Source organism: Cygnus olor, chromosome 12, assembly GCF_009769625.2.
Source record: "Cygnus olor isolate bCygOlo1 chromosome 12, bCygOlo1.pri.v2, whole genome shotgun sequence".
Lineage (NCBI taxonomy): Eukaryota > Metazoa > Chordata > Aves > Anseriformes > Anatidae > Cygnus > Cygnus olor.
The window spans coordinates 20,447,956-20,468,555 of NC_049180.1; the positions used below are offsets into that span (position 1 = coordinate 20,447,956).

At 40.8% G+C, this 20,600-nt stretch overlaps 1 protein-coding gene across 6 annotated transcripts in view; it reads left to right on the forward strand.

The window, feature by feature from the left end:
- ZNF536 (zinc finger protein 536) overlaps window positions 1–20,600 on the forward strand; it is a 341,577-nt gene that overhangs the window by 637 nt on the left and 320,340 nt on the right. For 4 of the 6 annotated variants that reach the window (XM_040571233.1, XM_040571231.1, XM_040571234.1 and 1 more), the window contains exon 1: window positions 24–222. The exons of the other annotated variants lie outside the window; for them this stretch is intronic. The gene's annotated coding sequence lies outside the window, so the exon portion shown is untranslated. Of the gene's footprint in view, window positions 1–23; window positions 223–20,600 lie in introns of those variants that run through there. 6 annotated transcript variants of the gene reach the window in all.

Here is a 20,600-nt window from a genome sequence, read left to right on the forward strand (position 1 = left end):
GATTAAAATAAAGCGCTCTTTGCTCGGGATGTGCTGGAAGCAGTTGGGAGGGCTACCCGGAGCGGGCGGCCGCGGCAGCCCCGCGCCGCACTTTTCCCCCTCCGCACAAGAAAATGATCAAGTCAATCATGTGGACATGCTTCATTATTCATTGAACACAATCTTTTACAACGCTCCGTTTACGTGCGGGAGTTTCTTCTACGCTTTGCTTTAAATTTTAAGGTAAGAAAGACAAAGGTAAAAAGGGGGTTTTGGAGGATCCGGGAGGCTCCCGCGAGCCATCAAAGAGGCTCCAAAGTCAGTCCGGAGTGTGGTTTATTTTTTTTTATTTCTTTTTAATCAGCGCAACGGGGCCTGCGTTTTCCACCGTGATTAAAAAAAATACAGTATAATTAAATATCCATAGCAGTGACGTTTGCAAGCAGGGCTGTCAGGGGAAAAGCAGAAAATAATGAAAGGAGCGGAGAAGCCATTGAATGGCGCTATAGAACTTAGCCTGAAGAAAACCCTCCGTTTTTCCTCTTTCTCTCTCGTTTCTTTTAAAACCGTTACTTTACAAAAAAGGAGCGGGCGGGCGAAGCGAGGCGACGGGAGGCGAGAGCCGGCGGCGGCCGCGACACCGGCTGGGGGCTGCCCGCCCGCCGGCCCCAGCCCGCACAGACCCTGCCCTTAACTTGCCCAGAAACTTTTTGTTTTAAAGGCTTGCTGCGGAGCAAACTTTGCCGAAGTGACTTCAACCGCGGCCCCCCCCTCCCCCCTCCTTCCCCCTCGTCGGAGGATCCCGGCTAATCGGGGTGTAATTTGTAAACTCCCCCCCTTCTTTTTTTTTTTTTTTTTTTTTTTTAATCAAAGTTAGCTGATGCATACCATGTGTCAAACTTGTGAGATTCAAGTGCCTAAGAGACCTGCCATTTTGTGCTCTAATCGACCTCTTATGAATAGGAGCCGTGCATAATGCTGCGAGGAGCGTTGTGACATTCAAGTAGGCACTAAATGTCAGGCCAGGTCTCAGCCCTTGCGGGGGGAGCCGAGCGCGCCCGGCGGCGCCGCGGGGAGCGGGGAGGCACCTGCCAGCCCGCCGCCGGGGCTTTTGTCAGCGCCCGGAGAAAGTAACAGGTTAAGGAGGAAACTTAAATGGCAAGCCCCGGGGGGAGCGGCCCCGGGCCGGCGCTGCGCGGGGCTGGCGGCCGAGGGGCTCCGGGCCGGCGGCGGGATTAACGGGGGGGGGCGGAGGGGTGTGGATTGGGGGGGGGGGGGGGGGGAAGGAGCGATTCTTTGATGCCGCGTAGGAAAGAATCCAGCTTTTAATGCGCCCATCTGTTGCAGTTTTGCAAATAATTAATATATGTGTGTGTGCGCGCGGGAGGGAGAGGGCTGAAGGCAGCGGTGACGCCCGTGAACTTTAAACGCAAAATAAAAGGTCGCGAAGATTTATGTTTTTTTTTTTTTTTTTCTTGCTGTTTTTATTTTATTTATTTTTTTTTTTCGGAGGGGACTCCAGCTGCAAAGTTAGTTGCCGGCGTCCCCCGGCGCGGCAGCCGAGCCGCGGGGGCGCCTCCGCCGCCGCGCTGCCCCCCCGCGGGCCCGTGGGTGCCGGCGGCGGGGAGGGGAAGGGAGAGGAGGGGAGGGGAAGGGAAGGGAGGGGAAGGGAGGCAGGGCTCCGGCCGCCGCCTGCCTGCTCGGCGGGCATTGTTTCGGGGGGCGTGCGGCGGGGCGGCTACGGCCGTGCGCGATATACAGCGGAGAGGCGATTTCGCAGAGCCCTTCTGCTCCACTTCAGCCGCCCGGCGGGCCGGGGAGCACCGTGGCCCGGCACGGAACGGCTCGGCTCGGCTCGGCGGCGCTGCGCGGGTGCGGAACGGGCGCTGCGCGGGTGCGGCTGCCCGGCCGCCCGTGGCTGGAGCGCTCTGCGGGGCTGCGCTCCCCCCCCCCCCGCCCCCCCCCGTGCAGTTTAAAATAAATCCAACAGGGGCCGTGTTTGCTGAGCTGATTTGACCGGTTGATACAGACAGCAGCGGCGAGCCTCACTGCTTATGTGGAAAAAGACTATTTTAAGTGTCATAATTAAGTTTAGAAGCCTTGTTTGGGCTCATTCACTGCTCGAAATAAAAAGGACTGGCTGCTTTTAGCCCCTTTCTGAAGGGGTTGGCTAAGCGCCTCTGCACGTTCGCTTGGAGAAGAATGTTTTCTTTTCTAGTTTAATATTAGAAACCATATTTTTACTTGTTTAAACCGGATTTGATTATTCCTGCGGAGTTTTTTTTTCTCTCCCCCCCTTCCTACCACTCCAATCTTTGTTCGTTGTTCATTGACTGTGGAAGGCTGCTTAAATGTACAGAGAGAGGGGGGAGGCCCCCTTGCTGGTTTGATGTTGAAATAGTAAACCTGAATGAGGATGATGGCTGGAAAAGTGGACATTGCAGCTTTAATTAACTTCACGATGCTTCAGCAAGGACCAGAGCGTAGTAGTGACGTTGCCTCATAAATCTGTCCAGTACAGTGCGTTGCATTGAACTATTACAGTATCACCGTCATATTGAATATTCACTACCTATCCGGGAGCAGATTTGCATAATTGGATCTTTTTTAAATGAAACTTGTTTGCAAAAAAACAAACAAAACCAAAAAACCAAAAGCCCAAGTGAAAACCGCGGCGATCTGCATGATTATAAAGGGTTCAAACATATCCGAAAAGTAAGTGACCTGCATAAGTACATCAATAGGTTAAGTGCAAATAAGATGAGAAGTGCTTCTGAAAGCTGTACATTCCCTATGTGGTCTCTTGGGTTATTTCTCAATAGCGGGATTTTTTTGTAGCCTCAGGGATTTTAGGTTTTCTGTCTGCTTTCATAACTTTTTCCCTCACAGTTCTTATACAAGGTGAGGCTTTTGTACAGTGCCTGTGTACCTGTAGTGATATTCTGAAAGAAAATAGATTAACAGTTTGTAATTCATGGTGTTTGAGTTGTATAATTACAGCTGCTGTGGAAGGGAAATGTGTATTGCTGTTATGTTTGTGATCATCGAACAGATCATCACTAAATACTTCAGAATACTCAAAGATCGTGCGTGTATGTGTGTTTGTGTACGCTTAAAATTCGACTTACTTAACTGAGCTGTTACTTTTTAAATCACAGAGGTAAGTAGTTTTTTAATGTTTCTCCCCTCCCATTTCACTGAGGATGAAGATTACTGAAGTAATTAAAAATGCCAGGAATTTTTGGAGTGAATTTAGGTTATATGTGAAAGCCATCCCCTCCTAGCCAAGGGGCTGGCTTGCAATATCGCAGGTTTGGATCTGGCAGGTTTGGAAGTATTTTGCAAAATCAGATTCTGGTGTAGCAGATGCTGTAGGGACGAAGTTGTGGAGCGAAGGCAGTTGGAAGCATTGCCGCCTCCTGGAAGGGGAGCAGCGATCCGTGGGGACGGCAGAGCAGAAGTGCAAAGTCTGCGTGCAGCCCAAGCCTTGCCCCGGCTTTCTCCCCCCTCGCCGAAGGCTGCTTTAGTTATGATGTCATTCTGATAGTGGAGAGCAAATGTCTCCTGATTCTACCATTAAATGCCTGGCTGATTTGCCTGATAATGATAGCATTGACGTCCTGCTCCTTGACAAATGCAAGCCCTATGAGCCCTATGAATTAACTTTTTTCCCATGGATGAGAGCTAGCTAGCTTTACGACTCATGAATGTAGCAGCGCTTCTTTGACAGATTACTTTGAACCTTCTAATTTCTGCAACAAAAACCCTTCCCTAAATGCTATTTCAGTTCGAGTGCTAGTAGACCGCTATACAGTTTGGGCCTGATTTGCGGAGCTGCTGAGCACTCACCACTTCCACTGACTTCAGATGGAGTTGTGGGTGCTCAGCAGCTTTGAAAATCAGACCCTGTGTTCAATTAAAGGCTAATGCTTGTTTGCTTTCTTCTTTCCTTTTTTTTCCTCTTCCTTTCTTCTCCCCCCCCCTTTTTTTTTTTAATTTTTTAAAGTTAGTCAGCTAAGGAGGGCTCTATGATTTCTATTTGTTATAAAAATGCTTGTAAATAGGCTGAGATGTTTGCCCTCGCCTGTCCTGTTTTTCCCTTTCTGCTATCCTTTTTTGTTTAATTAATCTTCTAATGGGTGCACTGTTAATATTTTAATCTTTTGAACAAAAGAATCATAAATGAGTTGTTTAAAGTTTTCAGAATGTTGTAGAAAGAAAATGTCTCCAGTTTGGTAACAAGTGCTTAGAGAATCGGTTGCTGTTTCAGACTGTGCACTAGAAGGGACTCTTGGTACAGCTGATAAAGCCTGCAGTGGGAACACTTTCCTTTATCTGCTCTGTCCTCAGATTTTGCTTGTGACTATGAATTTGTATCACTGCAGGTAAATGAAATTTAACAAGATTTATTTTTTTAAAGTGCCACTGGCTTAAAGTTTGTTTTCATTTGCTGTTCAAATGATGACAATTAACAACTGCAGATGTAAGAAAGGTTAGTCCCTCTATTACATTTGCAGGAAATGTGTCTAAAATATTTGCATGCTAAAGCTATATTTTGCAAATGAGATCCTGAAGACACAAGTTGCTATGACAGAAATACTGTATTAAAACACTTTTAATAAATGGACTATGACTTTATCAATTGTGTAGAAGAAAAAGGAATTGTTCTAAGGGCTTTTTGACTTCTGAACATATTTGAACTCTCTAATACTCAGCAAGTTGGCTGGCGCTGTCTTCACTGAAGACTTTTATATAATGAAGAGGCTGATTGTCATATTTTTGTCCATGCTGGAGGCCAATAACCCAACCCATTCATTATCAGGAGAGAGTAGCCTGGAAGTTGCAACATCAGGACCACTTCTTTGCTTGCAGCAATGAAGACAGGGCTGAGATCAGAAATTGTGAACTTCAGTACAGAAATCTGACACATTTGGTTGTTTACCCACCATGGTAGCCTTAGGTGACCAAAGAGCTTTGCATTAGAACAGACGTAGAAAATCCACCAGTCCATTAACATGGATTGTGCTTATTCCCCGGGAAGCACAAGTTTCAGCTACTGTAGGAAAATCAGGAGAAGTCATTTTTCCAAATGTTTTTGCTTGAAGTTGACTTTGAATTGCACAGGTGTTTTTAGAGTGCTTTGACTAAATAAATAAATAAATAAAATGCATGGGTTTATATGAACTTTATAAAAAAACGAAGAGAAACCATAAATAGATTTATTTTCCCAGTTTGAATGAGGACAGTTACTGCTTTTAGTATCTTCTGATTTAGTGTGTTTTGATGGGACTTGTAAGCAAATTTAAATTTTAATCTCTGAATTTCTCTCAGATATCTGATTAGATGTATGTAGGTTCTTCATAACGCTAAAAGCAGGACGATACTGAAAAGCCATTTTTATATCCTCTCATTCACACCTTGCATTTTTTGCCTTATTCTTTGCCCCATCTTCTTTGAGGCATTTTGTGCATCTGTTTCGGAGGTGCAAGCAATTCGTATTCAGGGAAGGAGGACATAGATGAAAAAATAGAATACGTATTCTTTCTTTTATAGAAACATGAATAAACTTATTTCTGGCAACTGTAGATGGAAATCCAAATTTCTCTAGTGAAGACACTCTGGGCACAGATGTTCACAGAACAGGAAAAGAGGATGAGTTACTGAAAGAAAAGATGTAAAAGTAAAGTAATTCTGATATGCTTAATTGGATATCTTAGGGTTATTGTACAAACGTGTGGCTGTAGTTTCTGGTTTTGTGTCCGAATACAGAATGTGAACTTTTTATAACTGTCACCAGTCAGGATCAGACCTTGGATAGAAACAAGTGAAAATTGTAACGATCTGATGGATGTTTGTTGCTTAACATCAAGTAGATGAGTGGTGTCGGTTTGAATCTGAGTGGATCACAATAACTGCTGTGACATTTTCACTCCTATTGGCAGGTTAAGAAATGAAGCTAAGCACTGAGAGATGTGAAGTATCTTTTCAGAGACAGCAGACGTCCGGATCAGAAAAGAGGCACAGGAATAGGGTAGCAGGGGGGCATTTGAACTGCCTCTGCCCAACTGCACCAATGCTGTGACTAAACACACTCCCAGAGAGAAAATTCTTCCAGTAGTCTGAATCTGGCACCTTTTCCCTATGTTTAAATTTGCTCTAATTTTCAGGTGCATCTTACTAGATAACCAGATGCATCAAAAAATCTAAAGAATTATAGAGGAGTAATTATAATTAGCCTCATTGTCTGTGTTTTTTAAAAATTGTAAGATGGGGCCTTGAAAGTGTTTTGAAGTCACTGTTTTTTAGAGGTCTTAATCTAAATACTCTATGTGAGATTGTTTTTTAAAGAGAAGGGTTCATTAGGTCAAGTTGAACTATATTAAAGACAAACAATTTTGTTATAATCTGACTGTCTTTTAAACACAGATGAAGAAAACAGTACTAAAATAGCCACGGCAGCCTCAGTATCTGATCTTTTCTACATCGTGCATTGCAGTATTTGAGACTCATATAACTAAAAGCAGAATTAGGTAATTCATAACAAGTATTTGCCATGCTATGAAAAAAAAGCAGTGCTGCCTATTGTGGTAGGATGTTAACAGAGAATTCTGCAGGTTGCAATGCCTGAAAATAATGATGGTGGCTTAGATAGCACTCCCACCGTGTGGGGTGAGCAACAGAGCTAGCTGCCTCAAAACCGGCTGCTCATTCTTGTGCGTTAGTGTTAAACTGCCCAGCTGTAGGCATCTCGGGCTTCCAAAGGGAGCCGGCACTTGCCGGGAGGGTGGAGGTCGGTTTTCTGCCTGCTCCACAGCTCTGAAGATCAGGCAGTGGTTATCCCAAGTGAGCTACCCACAGTGCCAGGGAAAGGCCGCTGTGGAAAATTTGGCCCTGGCTCAGTTTTATGGATGGGAGAACCAAGAAGGGGGGAGAAAAAGGAGAGTACAAGCTGAATTTTGCCCACTGTGGGCTGTGTAGCAGTGGGGGAGAGCTTGGTTGCCTGTAGTGGGGGCTGCCCGCAGCTCGTGCGCTGCCTCGGGGCAGAGAGTGGGGCCTGGGGAGGCAGGGATGTCCTGGGGAACTTCCTCGCCTTCGGCCTCGAATGGGTCAGGGAATCACAGTGCAAAGTTACAATTAGCTCTTCTCAGCCTAAATGTGAATTTCATTATAATTTCTTCTACGACATTTCTTTTTAAACTGTGATAAGCACTGTTAGAAACTTTTCCTCCTGTTTTATGCCTTTGGGATGTTATGTCACAGTCACTGTGGTTCTTTGTGAGGAAGGTGGGAGCCCTGCTTGAGCTCCTCGACACTACCAAGGGGTCACCCCAAGTCCCACAGTCCCACTCAGTGACAACAGGGCTGTGTTCACTGCTTCCTCGGTTGTCCTGGCCCCTACTGATCTGCGACTTAACACGTGATAGTCCAGGTTGCAGGGCTGGCCCTATGTTTATTTTGTGAAATGGCACCGTGATTTGTATTAATGTTGTTTTAGGTCACTCTCAGAAGTTGGTCTCTGCAGATTTGCTCAAACATTGTTACCATCAATCTTGTCATTGGTATATCAATCGTACATATAGATAAATACAGATATGTCCCTTTAATCTAAAATTTACAAAAGCATAGATAAATAGGAAACTTGGGCAGAATTACTTCATACAAAGGATAATAAACATATGGAATAAATTACCAGCAAGGAAAAGAGAAATGAGTTCAAGGGAAGCCTAGGTTTCTTTCTTGAGAAAGAGCTTGTGAGAGTCGGGGAGAAGAAAGCAAGGAGGTGTAAAGTCGGGTTTCTGTTAACGATGACTAACATGGTGGGCTGGATGCTCATGTCCTAACATGTCTTTTGGTAGCACTTCATGGATGGTTACATTTTATTTTCATGCATGTTTGTTAACATTGGCTCTGTAGGTCTAGAAGAGTTTCTTTTTTCTTCAGGGATGAATAGAAATGTTAAAACATGGGGCAGTGCAAAATTTTGTTTTTGATATCAGTGTTTTTCAAGGTAGAGATGTGACAGAAAAGTATCTTGTGTTGATGGACTGAATTAGGGAGGAATCTTGTCTTCTCTGGGGTAAGTTTATAATTGACAGGGGAAGCAGAAACTGCCTTCTGCTCTAGGGACAAGGAGTTTTTGATAGACATCCGTCCTGGTTAAACCATAGCAGTGCTGGAACAGTTCTGCAAAAAAAAACAAAAACATGTAGACAAACTCTTTGTTGTTTCGTTGTTGTTGTTTTCCTCAAGAGTTTGCATGAACATTTTTGTAGGTTTCAGTCCATGACTTCTGAGTTTTTTGAATGTTAGGTGTTGACCCAGTGTTAGAAAACAACACTAATTTTGAAACTGTTGCTACAGGTATCTTTTCACTGAAGCTTGGTTTCATTGGAATGTACCCCTGCATTTTTTATGTAAATTACTCAGAGAGGAGACCCATAAAGTGCACAAAATTTGGTTGATTTTTATGTGGTTTCTAGGATTTAATTCTGCTCCTCTTATTTCAGTTGGGGCAGGACCATGTCTGTAGATAAAACCTCCTTTCCACACCAGGAGAGTCTCATGTGATCCCTGGTTTCACTGCAAATACAATGTGCGATTCCCCTGGATGTAAACTTAGTGCAAAGCCTGGTGTTCTCAGAAAGCATGTAAGATCCTGGTTCATTAGTCCAAGTACAAAAAGAAATCCAAACTTTTGAGTTTATAAAATGCAAAGGTTATGGGCTACTGAAAATTGAAATGTATAATAAAATGACTTCATTTACCTTTTAAAGGGATCTATTCTTCATTAACTTATTGAGATTTTGCTATAGGAGTGTAATTCCTCTTAGGGCTAATAAAATAACTGGTAGAAGATATCCCAGCATCTTTATTAGTACCATAATACCAGCTAACAAAACTCTCCTGCTCTAAATACTCCCTTCTTTGGAATTTACCGTAAAATTTCTTGTAAAATAGCTCAAATATTTTAAAATATCCTTGAATGTTTTAAAGAACAGGAGTTCAAACATCTTTCTTTTACCTGACTACAGAAAGCTATACGTACGTGATAAATGAACATGCTATTAGTTAAATTGGCAGTAGGAAATCCACAACCACTTCTGGATTAAAATTTCAATCTATTGAATGTTTTGGTAGAGTCTTTGGCATACGAGGTGCTTTCCAAATATAGAAGTATAGTTTCTGGCCAGAATGAGCTGGGGTGTTCTTCTCGCTGTTGAAAAATGCCAGTTCATTAGTTTGCAGTAACATGCTGCATCTTTGAAGGATTTCTCAGGTCCACAATTGAATTTCTGCTCAAAATGAAAGAGTTGCATCTCTGCACTTCATTATGGACTGGTGATTATGAAATGCACCTGGGTCACAGGAGAGCTGGATTCAGATCGTTCCTCTCATATCTGATTTGAATCAGCTTCTTCAAATCAAGTTTCTCACATCCCAGGTGAGTGCTCTAATAACCACACTTTGGCTCTTCCAAGGTGGGTCTTCTTAAGTTCCTGCTTCAGGCCATTCCTATTTAAATAATAATTTAATTAATCAGTAGGTCAGAAGAGGGCTGATTCTTGGCTTGGGCACTCAAGTGTGATGTGAGAGACTGGATCTAACTTTGTTCTGTTGCAGAATCTTGTACCCCACAGCACTGAGTGCAATACAGTGAGAGCATCTGTGTTCATAATGTTGTTTGGCTGTTCCTTCCTTCAGAGAAGTTAGGTTTGCCTTAACAAGGAACAAAAGGAAATTCTGAAGTCTTTAAGGTATTTGTGATGTGGGGAAATTGTTCCCTACTCAGCTCTGTACCTTTCTTGTAAAGTTCATGATCCATTGTTTATAAAAATCAGTTGGTGAGGGGACACGTCTTGGTAACGCAGAGTGTTTTCATCTCAAAATGAAGTTTTGTTTCCATTGTTTCATTCAATGGATTGTGTGTGTGAACAAAACTGATTAACTGATTTTTCCCCTGAGCACCGAGCGTCCAGCTGTAGGAGGCACAACAGGTGCGGGATTAGTCCCTTCTTTGAACCTCTGTATGGTGCAGGGCTTGGGGATGGCTCTCTGTCCTACTGTGAGGTGGAGAGAAATGCCATGTAAAGGCCAAGGCCCTTAGGGATGCAAGGCATACTGCTAGTGCTCCATCCCTCACAGAGAAACTCATGTGAGATGTAAAAGACCTGTAGAAATGGGAGGTTTCTCTGTTAGATTTTCTTAAAAAGGGCAGTAAAAACGTCCTCATCTGTAGAAGGGGGATCTGCAAAGGGAGGAAACTCTTCTTTGCTTGGAGTCAGAAATACTCATTTTGATAGCTTCTGTCTCCTCTGTCTTTCACTCTTAACTTCTCTGGCAGCGCAACTCTGGCAGATTCCATGCTGTATTGGTTGGTTCCCCTTCTGGCTGCTCTGCAACAGTGGTGGATGGGAGCCAAGGGAATAAATATAGCTCCGAGTTCCAGTAGTAACCCCCTGCCAGACTTCTACACAGAAACCTGGGAGGTCACCGAGGGAATGGGTGATACAGAGTTTGGGCAGGCCCAGATCTGACTTCCCCAGCAGAGAGTATTTTTGCAGTCCTAGGGAAAGGGGAAAGAAAAGGTGCTACAGGGCCCCACCGCTGCCTTTGTTTCTGTGCAGAACCAAAGGGATCTGTACATGAACTTCAAAAGCAGTTACCATTGGCTGCGCGGTTTCCATGTGAGTTTATTAAATGTGAACATTTTTATATATAAAAATAACTTCACCATTTTGTTATTTCCTTTTACGTATTTCACTCCGGTTGGAAAAATGAAATCAATCTAGTCAGCTTTTCATCAGTTTCTCTTTGGCTGTCATGCAGTTGCACAATGCTGCAGTGCTTGGCTAGCAAAAATGTTTACAATGAAAAATTGTTTTCAATGGGATTAAAAAAAGAATCATGGAAACATTTTTATTGATCTTCAATTTTTGTGCAACTTTTTTTTTTTTTTAACAAAACCTGAACTACATTAATGGTGTTCCTCTAATTTGATGCTGTATTTTCTATATATACTTGCATTGTATAGACAGTATATAGTCCTCTGTCATGTAGCACAAAAAATGCTAGCTTGAGTATTTCTTATGAGTTGGTTCAAAGTCCATGGAAGTCCACGAGCACCTTATAGTTGACTTTTTGAGGTCAAGCCCTTAATCAACTGTGTGTAAATGTCTGTTGTAGTTGGGTTAAGCTATCTTCATTGTTTAGAACTGGTCTGAGTTGCTGTCATCTAGTAATGCTGTGACATCTCTTCCTACAGCTGAGACAGATTTGGGAATATATTTTCAACACTTAGACCTTTACTGCCACTGGCACCTAGTGAAATTTTACATGTGGAGAATGCATAAAATCGGATCCTTGGTAGATTAACTATAGTAAGGTACTTTGGAGTAAAATATTGGCTAGAGTTTACCTTTTGCATGAAAGCTCTTAATTTTTTTTTTTATTATTATTTGTGATGAATGTTTAATTGGTTTGGATTTTAATTTATTTTGCTTTCTAGTATAAATGGCAAAGAGCTTTTTCTGGGGAAACTGCCCAAATCTATGGATGTTGACAGCTGCTTTATGAATACAGGGACTCGGGCAGTGTGAGAAAGCATCGCACCTCTCAAGGGGTGGCTGCTGTTAATAACGGAGCTGTCTGACATGAGCACCCAGAGCTTCCCTTCTTGTCCCATTTCCCACACTGTCTGACTTCCTACCTTCACTCAGTGTCCTTCGTTTGCCACCACAAACCCTTCATAAAGAGGAGAAATGCGTACCCTTGGGTACTCTTTGAAAAGTGATAGCCTTCCTGTTAGAGAATTGTGAATTTCACAGGCCCAAGCTTGTAAACACTTTTTCAATGCTTTTATGAAAATTCACCATTGAGTTCACTAATTGAAGACCTTAATGAATGTTTTAATGACCAGATCCATAGCCATCTGTGACTTAGTATCCTGTTTTCAGGTGTGAGCTGGATCAGTCAAATTTAGCTTGCTTCTAATTGAAGTCATCACCACACAAGCAAAAAGATACTGTTTTATAAATACGATTTCCAAGCCTCTTTCAAATACCAACTGTTGATTAGCTACTTCTCACATCATGACACTAAACTCACTGATTTCACACTCAACCTTTTACTTACCGAATACAGCTTTTGTAGTGTATTCCCATTCACCATTAAGTTAAACAACTTGTATTTGATGAGGCCTTCTGTTGTGGGAAAGAAAGGACTTACCATACAGGCTTCTTCAGTGACATTGGCAGAGGTATTGCAATTTATGATTTACATTTTTAATAAAACCAGATAGATTTGAAAACTATTTACACATGTATAGTCTGTAATGTAACACAGTTCTCATTCCTCTGCTCTGTAGCTAGTATGAACATCTAAAGTACATTTGATGCCTCTAAAACAGTCTGGCTGGTGCATATTCTTCAACTGCATGACATTTGTTCATGTACCTCTTCAGAAGATATCGATGTTTTTAATCAGACAGGGACTATTTTTTCTGGGTATACTTTGCTTTGACGAGATTTTCTGTTGGGAGATTGGGCTTTTGAAGAAGTGTTTCATATATATGAGTCAAGTAAAATATTACCTATCAGAATGAGAGACCCTCTTATGTTGCTCCTTTACAAATACAGATTTAGAAATAAGTCCTCAGACAGTTTTTATTGTTCGTTGTTATTATTACACATCATATATCTTTTACTAATTGTGCTTTTATTCTTGATTTAATTATATTTATTATAGAGCAAATGATTTACTATTAAAAAAAATCATGGCATAATTCTGCAGTTTCTGATTTGTGAATGAAAATACCCCTGAACTCCCAAATTACTTTTTTTTTTTTTTTTAAGTGTCAATAATCTCTCCACTTTTCTCTTTGATGTTTGTGGTGGGGCTGAAAAAAAGAAAGAAAAGAAAAAAAACAAACAGAAGTTAAAGGAGAAGCAATGGCATTCAGCATGCTTCCAGCTATATGTAGATGTACCAGACCTATGTACCAGAGCAAGAGTTTAATGACAAAATTTTTTTTCAGGGTCCCTCTGTGGCTTGCCACAGTGCCAGGAAAATGTTGTCAGGATGAGCAGAGCTGGCAAATAATGCAAGGAGGAGTATTGGATGTGCCTTTTCAGGCTTGTTTTGTTGACAGCTTTTCCTCCTTTCATAATCACCTCTTTCTTGAAATAGGAAATCGGTTAAAAATCAGACCTCTTTCCTGCTTCTGTTAGGACTCGTGTGTATTTGGTTTTTGGAGATTTGTTCAGAAAGCATTATCTGTGTAAATGGAAGTTCTGCTAGGCTTGGGAGCCATTTGTACCTTGTTCTGGGTCTTAGGTGTTTCTTGGTCTTGTACTTACAGAGTGTAGAATTTAGTCCCCTTCAGTTACTTCCATTTAGGATTTGCCCCCTGTTGAGATCATTATTTAGTACTAGGACAGCTTTTATATGTTGAGTAGGGATCATTTATTTCTATAGAAATAAGAGGACTTAACAGCAGTGCACAATCAATATGCAAAACCCTACTAAGATAATTTGTATTTAAATGTGAACAACATTAATTCTAAACAATTTTCAGCCCTTATTTAGTCTAATCATTGCTGGACATCTAGGTGAAGAAGGCTCTTCTAACTTATTAGTTTATTATCAACTATATTGCCAACACTTAAACCCTTCGATTAGGTAAACCAGTTACCTATTATTCTATTAGGGCTTGCTGCTCTCTGGTTGAAGTCCATCGTGGAACTCCTGCTGCCTAGGTGCAGATGCCCCATCCTTCTATAAGAAAGTGTATGTGGAGTTTGGCTACTGCAAAAGGAGAATGTAAATATAGGAATTACTGAATAATACTTTAGTATTTTATAGGATGCCTGCATGTATTTCTTAAAACTGTATGGTATGAAAGTATCTATAGAAGGAATAAATGTGTTTATCTTAGAGAAATCGATCTGATAAGACCAAGGAGACTTTAAAATAGTCTCTCTTTTTTTGTGTGTGTGTGTGTGTGTGTTTCTGTGGCTTACAAGCTTAAATTTTCTAATTAGGATTAGGAAGGTTTTTTCTCTTTTTTTTTTTTAAACAAAAGTTTCTGTAGCTTTTAGGAGTTACTTTGTGTGGAAGACTGTATGTTCCCTCAGCTGTGAATGATTGGTGGTTCTTTATTGTTTGTTTCATGAATCAAGTTTCAGATTTATAAACGTGCTGTTCACATACATGTAAATAATGTCAGTTAAAGCTGTCCAGAGAAAAAGCTTACTGCTGCGGTGTTATGACTCCGCCTATACTTCTTCAGTTGATCTGAGAATGAGCATTTCTGTAGTAGCATTTGAATTAGTGTGGAACCAGTGGCATTGAAATGTACTTAGTTGTTTTACTAAAATTGGATGTCGAGTGTTAAAGCACGTGCTTAGGTCTGTGCTTAGGTCCACTATGAACTGTGGAAAATTCTGGCCACAGTTCTCTTAGATCAGGAGTTACAATTTATAGTGCTGGATTTTGGGTGGTAAAGCACTTTGAAAGCCCACAAAGAGCCATTTTGTCTCCCTCCCCGTTTGTTTTTTAATCTCTGTTGCTCTCACCAATAATCCATATGATTTCAAGAGTCATACGTGGTCTTAAAATTGTTTCTTAAATTTGATGGAGTAGTAGTTCTTCTAAAAAATATGGTTCAAAGGAATAATACTTCAGAATCATTGCGGTCTTGAATTACAATTAAAAGAAGATGTATTAAATATAAACAAAAGTAGCATTCATACAAACGTTAATTAAGCTCATGTCACAGAGCCTTGCTTCTTTGTGAAGAGCAGGAAGGTTCTTCTCGTTTTCTTGTTCCTTCCACTGAGACTTGTCTGGTGGCCTTCTACCACCTCTTCTCCATAGCAAAACTGCTTCAGACTTCCAAAGTGGCCATTCCCATGATCCGCAACTAGTTGTGGCTCTGTAGCTAAAAAGATGGGCCTCTGAAGCAGTCGCTGTGAGGGTAGCCTGTACTGGCTAAAGGAAGAAGAAGCGTGGAAATCAAAAGACTTGTAGGGAGGTTTATACCTCTGTGCTCAGGTGATGGCAATGTGTATGTACACGAGGCAGCACATATAGCGAGAGGCCAAGACTTGGGCAGGAGCTGGAGTGCTGATGCTCACTTCATGCTGGTGAGGTGGAACATCAGGGGCACGGGGGCTGCCAGCCATGGTCCATGGTCTGACTTGGGAGCCCTGGTGAGGAAAAGGAAGGTGGAGAAATGATGGGAGAAAAGTCTTTTACTGTATCGCAGGAGAATGCTAGTCGGTATGCATTCAGATCAGAGCAGTCCACAGCCATAAAATAGCTCTTAGACTCTCACAGGTTGTTCTGAACTAATATTTGCTAATTTAATTTTCTTTGCAGACCTTGATATCAAAGTCACTGCACTTTCCTTTCTTGCTGGAACTTGTGGTAAAATAAGAGATCTATACCAAATATTGAAAAATTAGGCTTAACAGAATGAAAAACTAACATGCTAAATATCCTAAGTAATGATATAAACAAGGTGCCATGTCATTCTGCCCACCCTCTTTCGTCCAAAACCAGATTATGTTCTTCATCTCTCTAATGGCACTATTAGCAAAATCATATTGGAAGCCAGGACCTTATTTGTGATGCTGTTTCTCCCTTGGGGCTGATATTGAAGCACAGGCACAGTATAAAACTTCAGAAAGAAGGCAAATATCAGCTACGTTTAGCCCAGGATTAGCAGTTAGGACTCTTGAGTGTCATCTGAACATTGATTATTTGTCAGATAATGCAATTACATTTAATGGAGGGCACTGCTTGGGAGTTACATAGTTTAACTAGCACGTTTGGTCTTTATGCACTATACCTTGTTCCCAGTCGCAATGGAAACAGGAGTGATGTTTGACACTCAGTTGCGGTAATACTTTTCCAAAGTGGCTGCATATCACAACACTGACAAACCCCACAAAACGCCTGTTGTGCGGTCTTTGCTGCTGAGTCTCGTTTACTTTCCTTGCTGAGAGGTGGAAGCTGCAGAAGAGTGGTGCTGGAGAATGGTGTCACACATTGTGTGCCTGTCACTGAGCTGACACACTTGCTATTGACTGTGACATGCCATTTACATGAAACCATGCAGTGCTACTGCAGCTTAGGGCACAGTATAGGTTATGTAGCAAATTGCAATCCATTTTCGTCTGCGTGACAGACCAGCCAAGTGAAGCTAGAATCTGAGGCCCCAAATTTCAGGGTTTCCACTCTCCTATGAAAAGAAAGGAAGAAAAGAACCTAAGATGGTTTAAAATGTCAGAAAAGAACCCTGTTCCTGTCCTTAGGTGAACCCGGATAGTAACAGGGAGGGATAAACTGAACGTGTATGGAGTCCCTCCGGTTGTGTCACCTGCAGACTGAACAGTTCCTGAACGTTCACCGTAGGAGCCGGAGGTACCATATTTTAAATGCTCTGATATCACAGTGATAACTATAATGTAAATGCTCCTTCAGACAGAAATGCAAATTTGATTAAGTGTCTGAACTTGGTTTATACACGATAAAACAGTTTGGCTCAGGCTTATTTTAGATTTTGAGTATCAAAGAGATAGCCTTGGCTTTAGTGACTCTTTAGTCTTCTAAGCTGCATTTGCACTTTTCATCCTGGAAGGGTCTTCTGATGTTGTGACTTAGTTTCTGCTACCAAGTGCTAAAGTTATCCAAGAATGGTTACCTTAAATACGGAATTTAAACCATATCATTGAACTTTTCATTTATTAAAAAAAAAAAAGGCAAACCAACAAAATGAAAGAAAAAACACAACAGCAATCCTTACGAGTTTGTTAAGGCTGAACTACCAAAACTAACCAAAGAGATTTGCAATGGAAATATTCAATGAATTCCAGTTGCCAGCTGGATTTTCAAATTGAGCAATGAGTAGATAATAACTTACTGGTTCCTTTGACTGTTATTGATTGTACAATGAGAAGTACGAGATTTGGGTAGAAACTTAAAGAGAGGGATGAAGGTCCAAATGCAGTTCCTTCCCAGTATGCCTCTTAAATCACAGGCTTCTACCTTGTCCCATCTGTAAGACTGGAAGACATGTTTCCCTCCAAATGGGAAATGAAACAGCACAGTTAAATAAAATGTACAAAATATATTTAGGCATTTATGTAAAGTTGTCAGCTGGAGAATTTTGGTAACTGCATGTACAGTTTTGAAATCCTGAGTAGGATGTCCAGCGGTGGCAAAATGTGTGGATGAATGCTGTTCTGGTGCATGCAGATAATTCACGTGTTCATAGGACTTAATAGTCAGCAGGGGAGCACTCTCAGACATGGCTAATGAAAGTGGCTGCACCTTGTTCAGGTCCTGATGGAAGCTTTACTCTGCCAAAGGTGTGTGCCTGGGCACTTCCAACTTCATAAGCCTCACCCCTTTCTCCTGCCCTTGGGCTTAGTTATAGTGAAGAGCTGAAAAACTTGACATCATTGCGGTTTTGGCAAAAGTTGGCTGTGTATAAGTATCTCTGTGAAGGCTGCTCCTGTGTGCAAGCTTATTTGGTTATTTGAAAATCTTTTTGAATCTGATAGCTGAATCATTGTCTCATGCTTCGTAAGCTATAGCTGAAGTTCTGTATATGTTTTGGAGATAATAATATGGCTTTACGTTTTTATTTTTAATGTCTGCTTGCATTCATCTGGGAGCTAGCATAATGACGGAGAAATTGTGTTGATTCCATGAAAGAAAGTTGTCCTTTTGTGAAAAGATTCTAAAATCACGTATTTCATCAGTGCAACCTGGTGGAGCACCATGCACGTCATACAAATGAAAATGTGCTCTCCTCAGCTGTCAGTGCAGTATGCTGAAAAATGAGCATATGAAGGCAATTTGAGTGTTGAACCTTCTTTAATTCAACACATCATTTGGTTTCAAAATAGTTAAGTAAATTGTATTAAATAATTGTAAGCATTCCAAGTAGTCATCCAAAAGAAATCATATTTTGCATAATCATAACTTAGGAACAAAATATTAAAATATAAATCCAGGAAGAGTAAGAAAAAAATTGGTAAACAATGACAATACACTTAAAAATGCTCAAATACATATCCGTAGTAGATATTTGACAAAATTTTTGTGGTTATTTAAGATGCTGTATAAAATTTCAGAACAGTGAATGTTAAAAATACTTCATATACCTTATACTACATCCCTTTGAATGTTTATTTTCTGAAACTTGAAAGCTGTGTGCAGTATGACTTCAGCAGTCCAAAAGGCTTCATTCTGTAAAGTGCCTAGAAGTTTGTTATGTGATCAGTTATATAAATAGGCTTATTGTTTAGAAAGTGTCTAAAATGAAGTCTGTCCTTTAGCCATTTCTTTCTCTTATTAAATTTTTAAAGACGCATATTTCAAAACCAAACAAACCAATTCCAAAGGGGTCTAATTTTCTTGTTTCTCCCAAAATGTACAGTATGTTCTAACAATTTAGACTCCAGTTAGGCTAGTGGGGAGTCTTTCATTAGAAAGCACACTCTAGCAAAGCATGTATTTTTTGTTAAGAAACAGTGAATGATATAATAATTGTAAAGGACATCTACAGTGTAACGACAGTTATGTGTTTTTCAAAGGAAAATGCAAACAATAGGTAGAAGAAAGTAAAATCAATAAAAGGACATTGTATGAATATATCTGGTCCATTAGTTACAGGGAAATCTATTTTGTTCAATCTGAAATCACATTCAGCTTATGAGGTGGATAAATAAAAATGTTAGGTCCAAGTTATGTAGTTCTTTCTCCTTTTGAGCTTAATGGCAACTTTGGATGAAATGGGACATTGGGATTAAAGCCCAAATTAATCATTGTGCAGCACAGTTTTCATCATGCTTATTTCCACCAAGTAAATCATTGAGGGCTGTTTTCATTGTATGCTTAGCTATAGTTCCTGTGTCATGGAGGGGTGGGGGGTGGGTGGGAAGCAACCCTCATAAATCAAATATTCCTCAGTTTTGAAATGGGAGTACGTTTCCACCTGTAGAGTTTTTACCCAAAAAAGTGTCAGACGTTTGCTTGTTTAACTTCAGTTCTCATTCCTTCCTCCTGTTAGAAATATTGTGTAGTTTGGATAAAAAAGGTATTGTGAGCAATTGCATGTCTGTAGTTCCCTCACAACCCCAAATTTGTGAGGGACAACTGATTTCTGCACTAGAATTTCTGATCCCTGTGTGTCAATTGTTGGCTGATTAAGGTCAATGATTGCACTTATTCAGTACTTTTATCGACTTGGATCATGTGATAGAAGTGATTGATTTAAGCAAAGGATTGCTAATTTTCTATTGTAGCAGTTTCTTGTATAGAGCCAGATTTTACATTACCAGGAGTTATTTATACTGCATTTAAAAGCAATTCATTTTTTTCCTCTTACAGGTAACGCTGCCATTGCATACATTCAGAATTGCATATTTCACTTGTGGGAGAGTGTTTTTGCCAATGTCAGATGTACCCTTTGTTTCCAGAGATCTTTGGATAGGCTGAGATTTCAAATAGTAGATAATAACATGCAGTGTGTATTATTGATGTTGTCTTAATTGTCTTATTGACAACTCACTTGCACTTGAAGAGGCATGCTAATATCAGACGTTCTATGAGATTGCATATATTTTCATGACTGGAAGCCTTAGCTACAAAATGATTTAAAAAGAGTACAACTATTACTCATTAAAACACATAATTTTATAAATGCGTTTTTTGCATCTACATTCTGCATCATCATTGTTTGGTTTTGTTAATCCAGTCTCCCTACCCTTAATTTTCCTTCACTAGTCCCTAATTAAGCTATGCATTGACACTGGCTCCAAAGCAAAGTGCCATGCATCACCCCCATTACCTGAAGGGGAGAGGGGGGGAAAAAAAAGCTTATTGGTATAGAAGAGCCTGGAAGATATCAGGATATGCTTGTATAAAGGGAAGACACAAGCTATTTCCCTCTCCAGTGGGAGGAGGGGGCGTAGAAGAGAGCATGCATTGCATACAGCTTCAAATGGTAAACTAGTTATGAACATACTAATTGTGATACTCATTTCTCGTTTCTGGTGAAGTAGGTTCATTAAGATGTCGGAATAGTTTAGTTACTGTTGGTCTCTTCTAAAGACCTGTGAATTAACTTGTGACATTGTTAAAATTTAAAATCAATAAAAATAAAACTACAGTTTGTATCAGCATGAGCTGACAGATGTAGACAAGTATTAGGGAAAAATCTCTTGCTGAGAATGACTGTAGCCTGAAGTATTCTATATATGAATGATCCAAACATATTTTAGATTTCTCCTTCAGAAAACCTCTGGTTTGGACATACGGGCCTCCTTGCGTGTCTGTCGGGATGAAAGGACCAGTTGATGACATTACTTCTATGAATATTGTCTTCTGGGTGCTCTTTTCTCGGTCTCTCACGAGGACTCCATCAGGGACTGTTTGTTTCTAGTCCTGTCTGAAACATGAACTCCTGGGTTTCAGTATCACAGTGAACTGTGTTCAGGCAAAACCTATTGTGTAGACTCTGCACATTGTTTCCATCCCTTCTATTCCTGCTAATGTTACTGGCTTTGGTAGTGGATATATGAAGGAAGGAGATGTTCTTCAGGTTGACT